The 19306-nt window shown below is 48.3% G+C and overlaps 1 protein-coding gene across 4 annotated transcripts in view; it reads left to right on the top strand.

The window, feature by feature from the left end:
- Positions 1-19306, top strand: part of CTNNBIP1 (catenin beta interacting protein 1) — a 49949-nt gene that overhangs the window by 8248 nt on the left and 22395 nt on the right. The window contains exons 1-2 of one of the 4 annotated variants that reach the window (XM_041773086.1): positions 14234-14362; positions 14513-14597. The exons of 1 other annotated variant lie outside the window; for it this stretch is intronic. The gene's annotated coding sequence lies outside the window, so the exon portion shown is untranslated. Of the gene's footprint in view, positions 1-14233; positions 14363-14512; positions 14598-19088; positions 19184-19306 lie in introns of those variants that run through there. 2 more of the 4 variants (XM_041773084.1, XM_041773085.1) reach the window with 2 other exon arrangements.

Below are 19306 nucleotides of genomic sequence, written 5' to 3'. Positions count from 1 at the left end.
GTGCACAGTCCTTCTTCCCCGCCAAGGTGAAGCTGCCACTCCACCTGAGAGGCAGCGTGCACCCATTGCCTCACGTTTTCCACAGGTGTTGGCTGCCCTGTGGCCGTCTCCTAGGGAGAGTAGAGGTTTGTTAGGCCTGAGAGCCATGACAGAGGAGCTTAAATGCTCACCACCAAGCACTGCCTGGACTGATGGGACCACCCAGAGGAAGAGCTCTCTCTTACTCTTGTAATGTAATGGGGTCTTGTAATGGGGTCTTTTGACCCCATTACACTTCCTTTAAAAAATATCATTCATCTCTTTTGGACCAGGTAATCCAGACATAGTATAGGATTTAAAAAGTTATGTAGTCTTCCTTCCTGGCTTCCTGGTCCCAAAAGAGACCTCTGTCAGACAGTGTCCTGAGCATCTTAGCCAGAGATACTCTACACGTGTACACATGTACATGTATGATCACACACACATGCCTGACATGCACTATATGTTTTCACGCTATAATATGTTCTGCATCTTGTTTTTTTCCCTTCACAATAAGTACTGGAACTCATTCTATTCCAAGACCATCATTATTGTCATCATTCAGCTAATACCTCTTGAGCACTTCCTGTGTGCTAGGTATTGTGGTTTTTTTGTTTGTTTGTTTGTTTTGTTTTAAGTAGGCTCCATGTCCAACTTGGGGCTTGAACTCATGACCTTGAGATCAAATTCACATGCTAGAGGGGGCACCTGGGTGGCTAAGTCAGTTGGGCATCTGCCTTGGATTCAAGCCATGATCCTGGGTCCTGGGATCGAGCCCTGCATCTTGCTCCCTACTCATCAGGAGTCTGCTTCTCCCTCTCCCTCTGCCCCTCCCCCCCAACTTGTGCACATATATACACTCTCTTTCTCAAATAAATAAATAATCTTTTTTAAAAAAGAGTCACATGCTAGATGCCCCATGTGTGCTGAGTATGGTTAAAAGTGCTTTATTTATATTACTCATTTACTCCTCACAAAATTCCTGTGAAGTAAGTACTGTTATTGTCTGCAGTTTGCAGATGAGTAAACTGAGGCATGGAGAGGTTATGTTACTTATCTAAAGTCATTAGAACATCTCACTCATTTTAATGGTTCTATGGCATTCCTTTTATTGATTATGTTTTAATTTCTTTTTTTTTTAATTTTTTTTTAATTTCTTTTTTTTAAGATTTTATTTATTTATTCATTAGAGACAGAGAGAGAGAGAGAGAGGCAGAGACATAGGCAGAGGGAGAATCAGGCTCTATCCACAGAACTCGATGTGGGACTCGTTCTCGGGACTCCAGGATCACACCCTGAGCCAAAGGCAGATGCTTAACCACTGAGCCACCCAGGCGTCCCTCATATTTTAATTTCTTAAAAGCAGTCTCCTTAAAAGCATGAGCATTTAAGTTTTCTATCTTTTAGTTTTACTATTCTAAGTTTCACTATTAATGAGGAATATTCTGATACATGTAATTTTATGCATGAAAGGTATCTGTAGGATAAATTCTAGCTGAATTGCCAGAGCAAAGAGTGCAGCTCTTGACAGAAGTTGTCAAACTTTTTTATTGTTGCTAATCAGATAGATAAGTTAGAAGGAGTATGTCATTGTAATTTTAATTTGCATTTTCCTTATGAAGAAATAGAGGAAATTTTTATTTCATAGCTTTAAGAGCCATTTATGAGCAATACGTTATACTGTTTGTTCATTTCTTTCTTGAGCTGGCAGTCTTTTCTTATTGATCTACAGGTGTTCTTTATTTATTAAGAAAATTTATCATATGGCTGTGATATACATTATACAAATTTCAACAATTTTTTTTTTTTAATGATAGTCACACACACACAGAGAGAGAGAGAGAGATCGAGAGGCAGAGACACAGGCAGAGGGAGAAGCAGGCTCCATGCACCGGGAGCCTGACGTGGGACTCCATCCTGGGTCTCCAGGATCGCGCCCTGGGCCAAAGGCAGGCGCCAAACTGCTGTGCCACCCAGGGATCCCCTAAATTTCAACAATTTGTCATTATTCTTTTGAGTATATATTTCTATGCACAGAGTTTTAATTTTTATATGATCAGATTTTTTTTGAAGATTTTGTCTATTCAGGAGAGACACAGCAAGAGAGAGAGAGACAGACAGAGACATAGGCAGAGGGAGAAGCAGGCTCCATGCAGGGAGCTGAATGTGGGACTCAGTTCCCGGTCTCCAGGATCAGGCCCTGGGCTGAAGGCGGCGCTAAACTGCTGAACCACCTGGGCTACCCACAATCAGATTTTTAAATCGTTTATAATGTTTAGGTTTCATTTCATACTATTCTCTTGTCCCACTGTTTTCTTGCATTTTTGTGCAGTATGCTCTCTATTTTAGATATCTAAAACTTTGCTCCACAGCTAAGGAATCAAATCTGGCATCACCAAAAAGGGGGAGAACCAGTATTGGGTGCCTCTCCTGGAGTGTCAGCAACAGCTATGATAGCTTCTTGCCAACCAGTTAGCCTTATTCTAATTCTAGATGACAGGCAAATCCAGATTGTGGGATGTCCTAAATACAACATTCCTGGACTCTAAAAAATGTTCATGTGGGCAGCCTGGGTGGCTCAGTGGTTTAGTGCCGCCTTCAGCCCAGGGCCTGATCCTGGAGTCTCAGGGTCAAGTCCAGCATCGGGCTCCCTGCATGGAGCCTGCTTCTCCCTCTGCCTGTGTCTCTGACTCTTTCTCTCTGTGTCTCTCATGAATAAATAAATAAATAAATAAATAAATAAATAAATAAATAAATAAATAAATAAATAAATAAATAAAATCTTTAAAATATGAATAAATAAAATTTTTAAATGTTCATGTTGTGATACACAAGATCTGGTGGACCATTCCAGGCTAAGGGAGGTGAATGAGCATGGGGATTGAATGCACTTGAGATCCTCCATTGGATTCTGGATGAAAACCAGTGACAGCCAGAGTGCCTGGCCTCAGTGGAGTGTGCGATTCTTGATCTCCAGGTCATGAGTTCAAGCCCCACGTTGGGTGTAAGGATTACTTAAAAATAAAATCTTAACAAAACAAAACAGGGACGCCTGGGTGGCTCAGTGGTTGAGGCTTTGTCTTCGGCTCAGGTCGTGATCCTGGGGTCCTGGGATCAAGTGCTGCATCAGGCTCCTCGCAGGGAGCCCGCTTTTCCCTCTGCCTGTGTCTCTGCCTCTTTCTCTGTTTCTTTCCTGAATAAATAAATAAAATCTTTAAAAAAAAAAAAAAAAAGAACAAAACCAGTGATAGCCAAAGTGAGGGGTAGGGGGGCTGGGGAAACTCGGATGTGGGTGTACATCAGAGAATTCTACTGGGTCAATATGAAATTCCTTGGAGGTGCAAATAGTGTCCCGGTTCTATGTGGGAGGATGGCCTTAGGAGACGGTGATGAGACATTTAGCAAAGTATCATGATGTCCATGACTTACTTTCAAATGGCTCAGGAAGAAAATCAGGGTATACACCCCCATATGCCCACAACATGGAGAGGCATGAGACAAATGTGGCAAAATGTTAGCGAGCAGTGACTCTAGGGGCAGGGTATTAGGATGTTCCCTGTACTAATCTTTCAGCTTTTCCGTGGCTTTGAAATTTTTTCACAATAAAAAGGTGAGGAGAAAAAAAAAACCAACTTTGTTCCATCTGGAATCTATTTTGGTCTGGTTCCCTTGGCTTTGCCCGGCGCTCCTGGGTTAGCGTCCTGGATTTCTGGCTACTTTCCTCTTCTCTTCCAGCATGCACAGTTGTCTATTTCTCTTTCTCTTAGGAACCTCTTTTTTGAGTGAGTTATTCTTTTTCGGAGTTGGAAATTTTTATGACCTAGTATCTTTCTGGCAGACTTGTGTGACTTTTCTAGAAGCAGGTGAGAACTATTGCGTGTTGGTGCTGGTAATTGTATTTTGTTTCTACATTGTATTATGTGCTCCAAGTATATTTATAGGAAGTTTAGTTCTCCGAGACGGAAAGTCTCAATTCTTGAGAATACCATCAAACTAGTATGTAGTGTCATTAATCTCTCTCTCCACAAACCTTGATAGTAGTTTTCTCTTCTCAGCTGAGAGTTCTTGCAAGAGGCCAGGTTCCGCTTGCATTATGTGGCTATGGACTTGTAAAAGACTCCTGTGTCTCATTTTATGAAATGTGACAGCCTTGGGTGAGTAGCTGGCTGTAAAACCAGGAGTCTTTTTTGCCAGGGGAGTGGTAACAAGCCAGTTCTGCTGGGAGCTTCTGCTTGGTGACTAATGGTTCTGTGGCTTTGGGAATGAAGGATGTCATTACAAATGGATGGTGGGGATTTGGCCGCTGAACTGGATTATCTGGGTGTGTCTGGCCTGGATGTTTATGCCTACACCCATAGGGAATGGGGACAGTTTCTTTCTCAGAGCCCTGACATGGGCCCCAGCATCCTGCAGTCCGTTATGGTCCTGAGTTCTGAGCTTCTCTCTGGTGGCCCTGGCCCAGAGCCAACCCTCTAGGTAACTGTGGCTGGGTTCCTGCTGCTTTCCCACCTCCAGGGAGCGCCTGTATTTTCCTGGGCCATCCCTCATCCCTCCGGCCACCAGCACGTGGGCTGGGGTTTTGTGGCCCATCAAGGAGTTCTCACCTTCATGGTAACCTCTCCCTCTCCACCACCTGGAGTTGATGTAATAACAGCATGTAAATTCTGGAGTTGTCTTTGTTTAAAATATTTTTGTTTTTGTCTATCAGCTTGTTAAACATTTAGGGAGGGAGGAAACTAAATTTTCATAGCCTCTTGGGAGGAGGTTTCCTCTTTCCTTGGATTATTTTTTTGTTCAGAGGTAGCTGGAGAGAAAGGAGAGGGGAGGTCACCGTCTGTGTCATAGAGCAGAAGTAGTTATCTAAACAAACAGTGTGGCTTATGGGATGTGCGGGTAGACTGAATCCTTGCGATTTGTAGCGATGGCATGAGTATGATTTTGAGGTAAACAAACATACCTGTTTTATGCAAATTAACCCATAAAGAGGGGGCTGTAATCCTAAAACCTTTTTTTTCAAGATTTTTAAATTTATTTATTTGAGAGAAAGAGAGAGAGAAAGCACAAGCACACAGAAGGAGAGGAAGAAACAGGCTCCTTCTCTAGGCTCTTGAGTAGAGAGCCCGATGTGGGGCTCAATCCAGGACCCTGAGATCATGACGTAAGGCAAAGGCAGGTGCTTAACTGACTGAGCCACCCAGATGCCCCCTAAAACTTCTTTTCTCTTTTTTATTTTTTATTTTTACTTACTCATGAGTGAGGGCTCCCTGTGGGGAGCCTCATGCAGGACTCAATCCCAGGACCCCAAGATCATGCCCTAAACCAAAGGCAAATGCTCAACCACTGAGCCACCCAGGCTCTCTCTCTAAAACTTACTTTCTTAAGAGTTTATAGGAAGAATTTTCACCCAGGAGGGCATGCTTTGAGCCTCCCAGCTGGATCCCAAAGAGAGTCATCCCCAGAGCTGGGTGGTGAGGACTGGCTGGCTCTGGAGGCACAACCAGAGGACTGAGACTTCGCCCTGTAGGCGACCCCATTGATTTAATGACCTAATTCTCGCAACAGGAAGTTGGAGGCCTTCCTGGCCCTGGGGTTCTGAGGGGATGCAGTGAACTCATTCAGGAAGCTTATTTATTTGAACCAATTCTAAGGGACTTTAATGGAGGGAAAGGATGGAGGGAGAGCTAAGGCAGAGAGAGAAGAGCCAGAGCAGCCAGTGTGGGGAGGGGAGTACTGGGCCGGGGCCATGCCTGGGCCTGCCTCTGAGAATGAGGCTTGTCCCTGCCATTACCAGAGCAGTGTGAACGTGTACATAGGTTTCTGAGTGAAGGGACTTTATGCAACTCCTGTTAAATAAATAGCACTGGCAGTCTTTCCTCTTCCTCTTAGAAAAAAAATCTTTTTAATTTACCAATTTAATTAAAAATTTTAAATGATGACCCTCCAGTGGACATAGCTGTGGGTGGTGAGGTTGACAGAACTTTCACTGGTTGAAATTTTCATTCTGGCCTCCTTCTCTGGTGGTGACACAAGGCCTGTGAAACCTCCTGGCCAGGTCCTTCTCCAGGATTACTAAGCCTAAGGTAGATTGGATTTTTGTCCTCCAGGAGACTGACCAGCAATGCAAAGTAAGTTTTCCGTTGGTTGGGGGTGGGTTGTCAGCAAACAGGGAGCATCTCAGAGGTCGATCCAGGTCACAGGAGAGGGAAAGGGTCCTTCTGTCACCAGCTTGCACCTGGGTGGGGGTGATGGGGGTGGCTCCGACACAGCCAGGTGTTCAGCCTGCGGTGAGGGTCATCCAGCCTAGGAGGCCTCCTGCCCAGATGGGGACAGAGTGTGCTTGCACCCATTCAAGGGCTGAAGCTTCCAGTTCTTCCACTCACTTATAAATAGACAAGGGCTCTGGAGTCTGTGTTACCCACTCCTGGAAACCTGCCAGAGGCCAAGGGTCATGAATCAGACTGAATCAGAGGAAGACCCGCAGCCGGGTGTTGTAGGTGCGCTTGTTCTTGACTTCAGGTCTCTGGCTCTGGCTTGGCCAGGTTTCAGGGCTCCAGCTGTTCTCTAGGAAGAAAAAAGAATCTTTTAAAATGAGGTCAAAAGATAGCCTTTACCTTGTGTCCTCATCCCCCTCTGGTGCAGAGAGAAAGCCACCACCACCTGCATGTCCCTCTGTCAGTAACTTAGCCCCGACCAGGAGTGTCCCCATTGCTGCCAGAGAAACTTCCTCCGCATTCCTTTCCTGTTTGCATTGTTCTCAGCTGAAATGCGACATGCTGTCAGAGCAGAGCAGGCCCGCCAGGTACTCTTGCTGAGCTCTAAAATGGGGGATTTCACCCAAATCGGGACTTGAAGAGACAGCAATAGCTGAGGGACTTATTTTTCTCAATCAGGCCAAAATCATAGGAAAAGTTTCTTTTTTTCTTTTTTTTTAAATTAATTTATTTTTATTTTTTTAAGATTTTATTTTATTTATTCATGAGAGACACAGAGAGAGGAGCAGAGACATAGGCAGAGGGAGAAGCGGGCTCCCTATGGGGAGCCTGATGTGGGACTCGATCCTGGAACTCCAGGATCATGCCCTGAGCCAAGGAGAGACACTCAACCACTGAACCACCCAGGCATCCCAAGCCAGAAGTTCTAAACAGATGCCTTATATCAGTGCAGTCATATCAACATGATCCAGTCTGTACACACAGGCCCCTTCGAGTCCTCCATGTCTCAGATTCTCTGTGGTGAGGATGTTGAGGCTGGGGATCCTTTGTGGTTCCCAAGTGAATCTCACAGGCTCCCTGAATGTGTTCATTCACAGAACAGAGCCCCATATGTGACTGGCGGCATTATTTCCCCATTCCCAAAATTCGGATTCTTTGGTGCATAGCCCACAGCCTGCAAGCTCTCTGAGGGCCCACAAAAATACTGGAGACTGAAGAAAATGGATCAGCTCCTCCTGAGAGTTATAGAAGAATTGTATTTAATGAGATGTGTGGGTTCATTTGAACGTCCCTGAGAAGGCGGCCTGGGGCCTGTCTGTAGACAGCTTCCAGTTTGGAGGTGGGAGGAGGTGCACAGACACCTGGAGTGCTGTGTCCGGTAGTGCTGCAAGGTGGGAAATGTGGGCAAATGTGAGGCCAGGGCTCAGGGCAGCCCAGAGAAGGTGTTACAGAGCAGAGAACAGTAAGTAGGAAAGGGTATTCGAGGTGGAGGGAGCACAGCTGCTAAGGCCTAGAGGTGTTGAAGGAGCTGGGGTGCACCTGAGGTGACGACTGGCGGGTGTGGGAGCAGGGGCTGCTGCAGGCTCCCCAGGGCATTTGGCACTATCCTGGGCACCTACCCACTAGCATCCTCCCAGCTATGAGGATCAGGAATGTCCCAGGCTTTGCCAGATACCCCCAACTGAGGACCTGTCTCTGCCTGTGTGTGGAGTCGGTGGGGTGTGCGGGGGGTCTTCTCACCTCCTGTCCAGCAGGCAGGTCCTGAAGGAGCTCTCTCTGGGCAAGTCTGTGCCTGTCCTGCAGCCCTTTGTTGTTGTTTGAAGATTGATTGATTTTGAGAAGAGAGACAAAGAGAGTAGGGGAGGGGCAGAGAGAGAGTGAGGGATAATCTCCAGCAGACTCTCCACTGAGTGAGGAGCACAACATGGGGCTCAATCCCACCACCCTAAGATCATGACCTGCCAAAATCAAGAGTCAGCAACCTAACCGACCTAACCAACTGAGCCACCCAGGCACACCCAGGCAGCCCTTTGCTTTATGCAATGTACCCTTGAGTGGCCTTCAAGTGGCCTGGGGCCTTGCTCTGGGGGATGGGAGTCTACCATGGAGGCCCTCCTGATGCTTCCAGGGTCCACCTTCCCAGCCTAACTGTGAGTTTCCATGTGGATGCCTTTCCCATGGTTGTCAGGACAGCAGGGCTGGGTGGCTGTGCTCTGCTTATTGTTGGGTTGTTTTCAATCAGGTCCCATGGATTTGATTTTAATGCTGCAAGAACCTCACCAGAGGGCCTTCATCAGTGGTTCACGACTGGAACAGAATGTGCTGGCTGCGTTGCTGTGAAAGGCAGGTTGTAGCTTAGAGGTGGGAGCTGTGTGTGGGGTGAATTCCAAGAGTTTGGAATCACTCCTGCACCCACGGACCTGCAGCCAGAGAGGAGCAGGGCTCCTCTCTATTCAGGCCTCAGAGTTGCTCCGGGCTGTAGCAGGGCCTTCAGATTGGGCTACACTCAGCTCCCCACACAGCAACTCCATGAGCAACTGCAGGTCCCTCCTACTGCTTCACTTCACCATTTCCCCATGGCTTTTCTGTGTTTTCCCCACTAGTAAGTTTTGATATCAAATCTTCAGAAAAGTTGGAATAGTAGTGAGCTCTGCCCTTTGTCTGGTTTCACCAGAGTTCACCTTTTGCCAAATTTGTTCACCCACCATCTCTGTGCATGCTCACATGCACTTGTACACGTTTGTTTGTTTTTTTCTGAACCATTCGAAAGTAAGCTGCAAGCATTGAGATGTTTCACAAAGACTTCATTCAGCCTGTATCGCTTAAGGACCAGGATATTATCTAGAGCAACTGGGATGAAATCACATTCAACACATACAACGTTGATACGATATCATTATCTAATCAATATTCCCTAGTAAATTTTCCCTAATTGCCCAGTAATGGCCTTTACGACCTCCCACCCCCATCCCATCAAGGACCATTCATTGTGTTATGCTGCGTTATCTTTTCTTTTTCTTCTTCTCCTCCTTCTCCTCCATCTCCCCCTTCTCCCTCTCCTCCTCCTCCTCCTTCTTCTTCATTATCTCATTTTCTGATTGGCAGCAGTTTGGGGTTCTGGCCTTTTTCTTCTGTAAAGTGGATTTGCATTTTCATTTCAATTGAAACAACTGATGCTTCCCTCAACTCCTGAGCCAGGAGGGGCTTGATGGGATGGAAGGGACTCATGCATTCAAATCCAGGCCTGGTGGGCTTGGGCAGATTACTAACCATCCCTGAGTTACAGTTGTTTTATCTGTCAAATGGGAATAACTCTTACCTTGCAGGCTTGTGGCAAGGACTAAAATTAAACAAGGCAATGTGATGAATGTGACTGACTGTTTGCCTGGCCCTTGGAGAACACTCCGGCAATAGCAGTAATTACTGTTGTTCCGCCCCACAGCCTGGCTTCACAGAGCAGGAAGGAACTTTGGGTTAGGTTTGAACTTGGTTGGTGACCTCAGGACAAATTCTTTATCCCAAGCTCATCCCCGTAGAATGATGCTGTGTCCTACGAACTCCCTGACTGCCATTACACCTGTTTTGCTCATGCTGTTGGAACATAGTTCAAGAATGCTAAGCCTGGCTCTGGATTGAGGAGGCTGCAGTGTGGAATTTATTAATTAAGGCAGTTGCTCATGAGGCCCCAGAGTCCAGGAGGTTGCAGTTTAATTACCGAGAGCAGAGCTTGTACAAATCCTCTCTGGTGCCCCAGTTTTAATGTTGCTAAGGGTCTGAGCTGCTGCCGCCCAGTGTAGAGCTATATAAACCAGGTTCAGTCTTGCCTCCCTCTCCTTGGCCCTGAGTGTGTCTTACCCATTTACATGTATCCTGGACAGTGATATAGCATGGTGGTTCAGAGCATGGATGATCTGGGTTCAAATTCTGCCTCAGGACAGAGTAGGACAGACTGGCTCAGTGATCTCTGATCTCCACATCTACATGTCATCATTTGTAAAACCTTATAAGGATATCTGTTCTGAACACTGAATAATTCATGTACATGAAGGGGTGAGCACCGCACTTGGCCAATAGTTAGAATCGTGTGTCAACTATTTCTTTAAAGGAGTTCTCAACCGGAGGTGATTTGACCTCCCAGAGCACACATGGACATGCCTCGAGACAGGTTTGGTTGTCACAACAAGGAGGAGGTGCTGCTGACATCTAGTGGACATCGCCCAGGGATGCTGCTAAATATCCTATGATGCACAGGACAGTCCTCATAAAAAGAATTCCAAAATCTCCAACCTGCTAAGGTTGGGAAACTCTGCTTTAAAGCATCCCCAGTGATTCAGGGCGGCATGTGGAGCATGGAGGTGGGGTCTTGCGCTCCCCCTGACCTTGTAGCTCTTCACCCTTTATCATTCCTTTAAGCCAGCTAGGAGCTGATGAGTGAACTGGGAGGGAAGGAGGAAAGGAAGCCAGGTATTTTAAGCCTTTGATTTCTTACTTTTTAGTCTTATTCCCACCCCTGATCCTGGAAGAAAAATATCACTCACTCACATTGTCTATTATCACCCTGTGATCTTATCACTAGAGTAACTAGTGTTTATTGAGCCTTTGCTGTGTGCCAGGTACGTGCCTAGTGCTCTCTCTCTGTGTTATCTCATTTTCACAGCCCTTGAGGCAGATGCCATTATCATCCCCATTTTACAGATAAGGAAACTGAGGCTTATTGATGGGAAGGCTCTAAGCTGTCTGAAATTCAACCCCTGGTTCTTTCCCCAAACTGTTTCATCCGCTCTCTCCCACCTTGGTTGATAGGAGGTTGCTCAGCTCCTAGGCCTGAGAGTCCCCGTCCCATGCACCTGCCCCCCCCCACTGCATGCTGTACTGCTGGTCCTCCTGAAGTCCTGACCACTCCTTTTGCCTGGATTCCCACCACAGCCTCCCCCTGCTTCTGCTTTCACTGCCCCCTGACTCTTCTCTGCATCTGAGTCAGGGTGGTCCTGCCAAAACCCAGGTTAGATTAGACTACACACTCTGCTGGCTGCCCTTTCTTAGAGGTCACATGAAGTTTTCCAGAGGCCTCTCGGGCTCTGGCCATCCACTGCCCTGTGCCCCTTGTCCCCGTGTGCATTCCCTTCCTGTGGCACCCATGGCCTTTCTTGCTATTCCTCTAGCACATCCTACCCAGGGGTCTCCTTCCAGATCTGCTCTGGGCTCCCACAGCTCACCCCATCACCTTATTCCAGTCTTATTCCACCCAGCCAGGACTACATCCCTGGTCCCCTCACCCAGCTCAGTTTTTATCATAGCACCTGTCGGTCACCTTCTTCCACCCACATTGTATTATTTCCCATTGATTGATTTTTATTTTATTTTTTGTCTGTTCTCCCCTCTCACCAGAGTACGTAGGGATTTTTGATTTTTTTTTTCATTGATATATCCCAATACGCAGTTGGTGCTCAGTAAATTTGTTGGTTGAATGACTTCCCCAGGCCCACCTGGCTGGTAAGTGGGGTGACCGGGATACAGTTCTCCACTTTCACACATGTTGCGCCGTCCTCCCCACCCCATCCAGGGCACAGTGTCTCCCAGATCTTGTTACTCACCACATTTTGACTCTGTCTCCAGAACACTTTGTAGGTGTCCATGGTAATAACAGCTTTATCTAAAGGGTGGTTCTGCTCTGCTAACCAGCCCCCATGGGCTTCTCTGTGGCCCGCGGAGCCAGTCCTAGCTGTTGAGCCTGTCCTCAGTGTCCTCCTTCCTCTCTACCAGCAAACTTATATTCATCCTTCAAGACCTAGCTGTAGTTTCCTGTCCCTGGAGCTCGTGGCAGCTAGTTCCTCCCCCTCCGTGTTCTTGCAGAGCTCTGCACAATCCTTATTCTGTCACTTACCACACTGGGTCCGAGCCCTGGGTGTTTTCCTGGTGCTTCCAAGCTGCTCTAGGGTCGGTGTCAGGCCCCGTGCATTTTTTTTTTTAAGATTTTATTTATTTATTCATGAGAGACACACACAGAGAGAGAGGAAGGCAGAGACACAGGCAGAGGGAGAAGCAGGCTCCACGCAGAGAGCCTGATGCAGGACTTGATCCCAAGTCCCCAGGATCACAACCTGGGCCGAAGGTGGCGCTAAACTCCTGAGCCACCCGGGCTGCCCGGGCCCCGTGCATTATATGCATCTGGCACTCTGGCAATGTTTGTGTCCTCACCTGACGTCTCTCTTTGACTCATTGTTAGGCACTGTTTGTGTTGTTTTCCGTTTGCTTTGTGTGGTGTGATTTCCTCAGCCCCTCAGTCACTTCCTGGAAGGCAGGCTCAGTGTCACAGCCCCACTTTTGTGTGTCTTGTTCCACGAGCCTGACACAGGGCCATGTACACCAAGACAGGATTTAGGAAATCCTTCTTGGGTTTGTGTCATGTCTACTTAAGGTTCCAGGGCCCTTGGCAGGTTGAGAGGTGCCTTGACATTCTTTTTCTCATTCTGGACCAGCTTGATAATTTGCAGGGCCCCTTGTTCAAAAAGGATTAAGCATTTTGAGACTGTGATAGCAGAGCTTTACACCAAAGGTGGGGCCTTCTAGGCCTCAGCTCATGAACCCACCCTGATCTCATTGTGTCCAGTGAGGGAGGACGTGATAGAGATCATGATTTCCTTTTTATGGAGGGCAAAATGAAGCGCAAAATGAAGGGCCCAGACGGCAGCCACCCACCTAAGGGTGCCTAGCTGATTGGCAATGAAACAGAACCAGAAATAGCCCGGCTCCTGGAGCATGCTAACTGCCTTCCACTGGCTCAGGGACCCCCAGGACTTTGAGCCTCAGTTTTCTCCTCTGTAAAATGGGGACACTAACCTGATCGTAAAATGGCAAAAAGGATAGCTGGTTGCGAATCTCTGGACAGTCCCATCAGGAACAGCACTGTAGCCTTTGGATGCCTTCCCCTTAAAGTCACTAGTACAGAGGTCCTCTCTGCTTCTTGGAAGGGCCTGATTCTTGTAGACAGTAGGAGACTAATTGGCTCTTGTGGTAGTTGAAGAAATTAAAGCCCTTCAGAAGTGGGAGAAGGCTGTCTCTTCTCATCTCTTTTTAAAAGAGTGTGGGGACTTGGATGGAAGGTTCCCCAGGGAGCCTTGGTATTTCGGTGTTTTGATATCTAGAAGAATAAAAGAGCAATTAATCGCTAAAGATGCCTGTTCCTGTAGGGGTAGTCTGAGCGTAGAGGGAGTGGCAGGGGTGGGTGACAGCTCCTCCATCTGAGGGCCATTGCTGGTTGAAGAGATACTCAGACCAGAGACCCAGAGGGTTCGAGAAGCGTCTGCCCTGTAGGGCAGGCTTTTGAAATTGCATTTTCTCTGGGAAACATGTTTTCTTCAGCCCCCTGGGTGAGTGAGCATCTTTCTTTGCCCAAAGACAGTGGAAGAGGGGTTTCACGGTTGCCCTTGGTCCTGCATCTCCCAAGGAACAGTTACCTCAGTGTCATCCTCAGACCTCTGTCCTCACATAGCAGGGCCAAGAGTTGGGAGTCAGCCTGTAACCAGGGGCTCCGAGGTCCATGCCCATAAGCAGAAGACGTGGCCGGGCTGGAGTAGCAGGCACCTCTCCCTGGTGCCCCCACCTGCCTCGGCCTGTGCTCCTGCCAGAGAAACCTGCAGAGGACCTCAATGATGAGGCTGTGGGCAAAAGAGGAAAAGACTGTGTTCTTTGATCCCTGCAAGAGGTGTATTTGGGGCCAGTAGACATGGGGCCAAGCCCATAGGGTTGTAAATTGCCTGCAGCTGTGTTTTATGTGTGTGGGGGGGTTAGTTTATGTTTACATATACAGCTACAGATGTTCAGCAGGCACGAGACACACATAAATGCCTGTCTGAGCACAAAGCAGGTGGAGCGCCGCGGTACCTGCGCCTGGCTCAGGTTATGTTTGGTGGGTGGGACGCCTTCCCGTGCAGGTGCAGGACTTGCCCATCAGCTGCCCTGGAGTGATTCACATCTCCAAGCGCAGCTATCCATTGGACTTGGTGACTAACCCATGGAAGGCGGGTGTGTGGTGACCTGCTTCAGCCGGAAATGACAAGCGAGTATAGCTGCAGTCAGCACCTTATCCCAGAGGCGTCGGTGCAGGTTCCCTGGGCCGGCCAGACACACAGGTATTTCTGGACCATGTCAGAGCCCGTTGCCATGAGCTTCCCGCCAGTGTTGTGGATCCGCCAGCGTGGGGTGTGTGCTCTAGCTCCCACTCCGGCAGCCCCTCGGGCCCTCCCGGCTCCTCCCATGACCCGTGTTCTGTGTTTCCACAGGGCCCCACCTTCCTATTTCTCCCCGGCCACAGCCCGCCCATCACAGTTGAGCAGCTGTTTGCCTGAAGTTAATTTCCAGAGGCAGGTAAGGACCCCAGGGGAAGGACTTCTGGTTAACAGGATATAGGGCAGTGCCGGGGAGCGGGTCTTGGGTCTGGGCTGCGGGGCCGAGTGCGAAGAGAGCTCATCTTGCTTCCTCTTCCCACCATGCCTGATATTGCTCGCTTCTCCAGCCGTGTGGGTTCTTCCTCTCCATGCCGTGGCATGGCTCATTTTGTTCAGGCTAAGATGTGTGCAGTCTCTGCATTAATAGTTTGTATTATTTCTGTGAATCACCATTATATGATGCATTTTTGTGCAACGTAAACATTGCACGAATGAAAATGTACAGTTTTTAATGTAAGCATTTAAAATATATCACAACTTTTTAAAAATGAGTAGAACAAATGACGGGCTGGGACACGTGGAGCAGAGGTGGATTGTGTGTGTAAAGGATTCTTCTGCTCTTGGGCCCCAGCCTAAGGTCACTCACTATTTTCTAAGCAGGTATAAGACCACCCCGTATATAAATGTATATTCCTGTTTTATAAATGTGGGTATTCACACAACATAAGCTTCAAGTTTATAAAGAAGAATAAGTGCAGATGGCTGTGTTTGTATCCAGGGCCACTTATGCCTGTCAAAGGGAGGCCAACTTTCTAATCTGTTTATCAGAATGAATCTGACTGCTGCATGTAACACTCAGCAGTCCTATTCTGGGATTCCTTCTATACTGTGGTTCTTTTTTTTTTTTTTTTAATTTTTATTTATTTATGATAGTCACAGAGAGAGAGAGAGAGAGGCAGAGACACAGGCAGAGGAGAAGCAGGCTCCATGCACCGGGAGCCCGATGTGGGATTCGATCCCGGGTCTCCAGGATTGCGCCCTGGGCCAAAGGCAGGTGCCAAACCGCTGCGCCACCCAGGGATCCCCTACTGTGGTTCTTCTAAAGTGACAGCCACTGCTTCAAAACTGGAGATCGTGTGCTGGTAGAGGTTAGATCCCTGCAGAGCAGGGCAGGAGTATGCTAGCTCACATACGACCTCGATGTTTGCCACAGAATGCAGTGTGGCCTCTTAGGCCATGGGTCACTTTGTCACTTTGTGTGAATCCCTTCCAGTGGCTGGGATCCCCTTCCCATCAGCCTTCCTTTAACAGAGACGTGGGTTCAAAACCAACAGGAATGTAGGGGGTGTGGTGGGGAATATGTGTATCTGCACTGAGCGTATATACCTTGGTTTCTCTTAATTGCATTTGTCCCAACAGATATAAGCTTCTGGACTCATACCCACTTTTTGCATAACACATGGCTATCTACAAGCATAGTTTTTAGCCATGGGTCTCTGCCTTCACCATTCATTTGGGTAGTTGATGGTTTCCTGTTTCTCTCTCATCTACCTTTTCCCCTAGTTAGCTCCCACAGTGGTGGCAAGGGGAGGAAGTAAGTCTGTCTCTGACTCTTGCAATTAACACGGAGGCATTTTCTCAGGACTTAGAATGGAAGTGCCACAGTTTTTTGTTTTTTTTTTTTTAAGATTTTAAGGGATCCCTGGGTGGCGCAGTGGTTTGGCGCTTGCCTTTGGCCCAGGGCGCGATCCTGGAGACCCGGGATCGAATCCCACATCAGGCTCCCGGTGCATGGAGCCTGCTTCTCCCTCTGCCTATGTCTCTGCCTCTCTCTCTCTCTCTGTGTGACTATCATAAATAAATAAAAATTAAAAAAAAATTAAAAAAAAAAGATTTTAAAAAATTTATTCATAAGAAACAGAGAGGGGCAGAGACATAGGCAGAAGGAAAAGCAGGCTCCCCACAGGGAACCTAATGTGGGACTCGATCCCAGGACCCCAGGATCATGCCCTGAGCTGAAGGCAGATACACCACTGAGCCACCAAGGCGTCCCAGAAGTGCCACCAGTTTACATGATGGGATATTTACAGAGCAGCTGGGAGACCATAATTGAGAAGCATCATTACCTTTGCCTCTCAGGGCTGAACTGCATGACTATTGTGTCCAAATTAGTTGCAGTTTGGACTTATGTAATTCACACATCCCACTGGAGCCCAATTATTGATCCCTACAGAGGAGAATAAGGATTTTCAAATGAAGTTAATCTGATAGTTGTCAGAACTGTGATGAAAATTTAGAGCATGTTGTCTTGGACAGGCACCAAACTCAAACATGCCTTAATATATTTGTAGCATATCAGCAACTGCAATGTTATGTGTTGTTTGGGTTGATTATGACTTACTCTCCAATTATTAATTTTCTTCACATCGATACCCCTGATACAGACTCTGTTTAGGACAGAATCGTGTCAGTCATGATGTCTTCATCTATTAGAATTGAAGTGTGAAAGGTGGGCACGTGTGCTTGTAGCTACTACATTCTGCCCCAAATCCAGCCCTGGGTGTTTACCCTTGTCAGGCAGCAGGGCAAAGCTCAAAGTAGAGCTCGAAGAATACTAGAAAGCCAGATTTTTTTAGAAATGATGAGTCTTCCTCCAAGTGGGAAGAGAGTTTAAAAAAACTGTCTCTACCAAGGAAGCTGAAGTGGGAGTAGCCTGATCCCAAAGACCCATTCAGGCCCCATAACACCCTAGGCCCATGGCTGGGTGGTAAAACCCCTCTAGTAGTGACAGTATGAGTGTGGAAGGTCCCCCGGACAGTGTGGCTTCAGTGGAAGACAATGGAGTGATGTAGGTCTGTACAGGATGCCAGGATTGTTGGACAGAGCGACATTCTGTAAAAATAGACCAGGTAAAGTGATTCACGCACACTCAGGCTTATGGTCATACTCACACACTTCTGCTGGTTCTGAGCCCACATCTCTGTTGGAGGAAGCATGACTGGTCAGGAAAGGACAGTGAGGAAGGGGTTCCCAACCACTGCGAAGCCAGGACCCCTAGGTCCTAGGATGTGCAGCAAAACCAGATATGTATCTTTGCCTGACTAGAGCCCGCCTCTGAATGATGAATAGATCTTGCTCTGGGTTCTGAGACTGGGGTGTGGTTTGTAACCTGGGATCAGAATAAGGGCTTGAACCAGAGCCTGTTGAGGAGTTGGGGTGGGGGTAGGTATGGAATCTTGCTGGAATTCTGGTTCTTTTGTGCGTGGTGACACCTAGTGGCAGGGCACTGGTTTTCAATGCTGTCTTTCACAAGGAGAGAGCAAACTGACCATTAGCCTTTGGGCATAGGATAGGGTGGAAGATTTTCACTCCCTGAAGCCCTGACTCCTAGTTTGAAAGCTTTGTGGAGTGTTTCAGAAGCCCTCTGGAGAACGGGAAAGCCCAAGGCACTCCAACTGCTTGACTAGGATCCCTTTGTCAAGGCTCAGTTTGGCTATAGAGACTGGATTAGGTACTTTGGTCTGTTCAGGGTGACTTTTGGCCCTAAATCAATGTAGATATTATAGAGAGGGAGAAGCTGTCCTGATTTTCCACTAGCCAGCCGGGTGGTATCTGTTAAGTGCCTCCCAGACACAGCGCTGGGCTGTGGAGGACAGGGTGAATAAGTGGGCCCTGACCTTCTAGTGGGGCAGGGGAGAGACGATGAACAAGTACTCCAGCAAGACGCTTTTAGAAAATTGGGAAGAGCCTGGATGCTGTGACCCAGAGGGGGTAGGGGTCAGGGGACATAGAGCCTGCTTCAGTTATGCTGTCAGGAAAGCTTCCCCAGAAAGGCGTCTGTAAGCAAGTTGAAGGATGAAAAGAAGCCAGCCCAGGCTCAGGGGACACCTAGTACAAAGGCTGCTGGGGGAAAGAGCTTCTTGGTATGTTCTAGAAATAGACTGGAGTCAGGAAGGCAGGGCGTGAGGAGGAGGAGGAGGAGGCAGGGCCGCCCGTGCAGGCCTCATGGGTGTTCGTGTGGGGTAGTGGAGTGGGAGGAAGTGAGAAGGGGTCCATGTGACAAGAGGTGATGTGATGACCCACAGCAGGACTTTCCCGCTCAGCTGTACTAGGGAGTTAGGGTTGTCCACTTCACCGATGTGCATCCAGCCCCATGGGGTGGTGGGGCTGCATCTCCTCACAACCCTCTTGAGGTGCCTCACCCCTCTTAACCGGTATTCAGAGCCCGGAGGAGGTGGCAGGCGGGTAGACAATATAATAGGGGGCCTGGGGGGAAAGGAAGTGAGGGGAAAGAAGGCCCCAGAAGGAGAGAAGAAGCAGAGCTGCCTTGAGTGTACAGCTCTGCTTAAGCTCCAGCTTGCCAGTGTTTTAGCCCATCGTGTGGACTTTTGGGGCCAGAGCCCCTGCGAGCTTATGGGGACTGAGCAGTGGACGGGGACTCCAAGGAGGTTGCTGCCTGGGCTCGGGCACATTTCTGAGTCTGCCCTTTGCCCACAGAGCAAGCCTGCCCGGGACAGCCTTCTGGTCCAGGGCATGCTGGCCCCCAAGGGATGGACGGCACAAGGAGTGTCCTTGGCTCGCAAGCCAGGCTCCCTCGGTCCTCTGAACACAGCTCCTTGGCACCAGGGCTGCTGAGGCTCCACCCCCACCAGCTGCTGCGTTATTTCTGACTCATCCAGGAGTTACAAGTGTGTAACCCAAACCCCTCCACGCCTGGCTTCCTTTCTGCCGGCTCCTCCTGGAGGGGGGAAACCCTGGGACTTCTCTCCTGGGACCTTGTTGCAGGTTGGGTCCTGGCCGTACCTGGACACAGCTGCTGCCGGCAGGAGCTGCCCTCTGACTGGGGTGGGGTGGCGAGGGAGGGTGACGGCGGTGAGCTCAGGGGCGTATCTGTGCCCCACAGCCCAG

Source organism: Vulpes lagopus, chromosome 10 (assembly GCF_018345385.1).
Source record: "Vulpes lagopus strain Blue_001 chromosome 10, ASM1834538v1, whole genome shotgun sequence".
Lineage (NCBI taxonomy): Eukaryota > Metazoa > Chordata > Mammalia > Carnivora > Canidae > Vulpes > Vulpes lagopus.
This window is presented reverse-complemented; position numbering and strand designations above follow the sequence as displayed.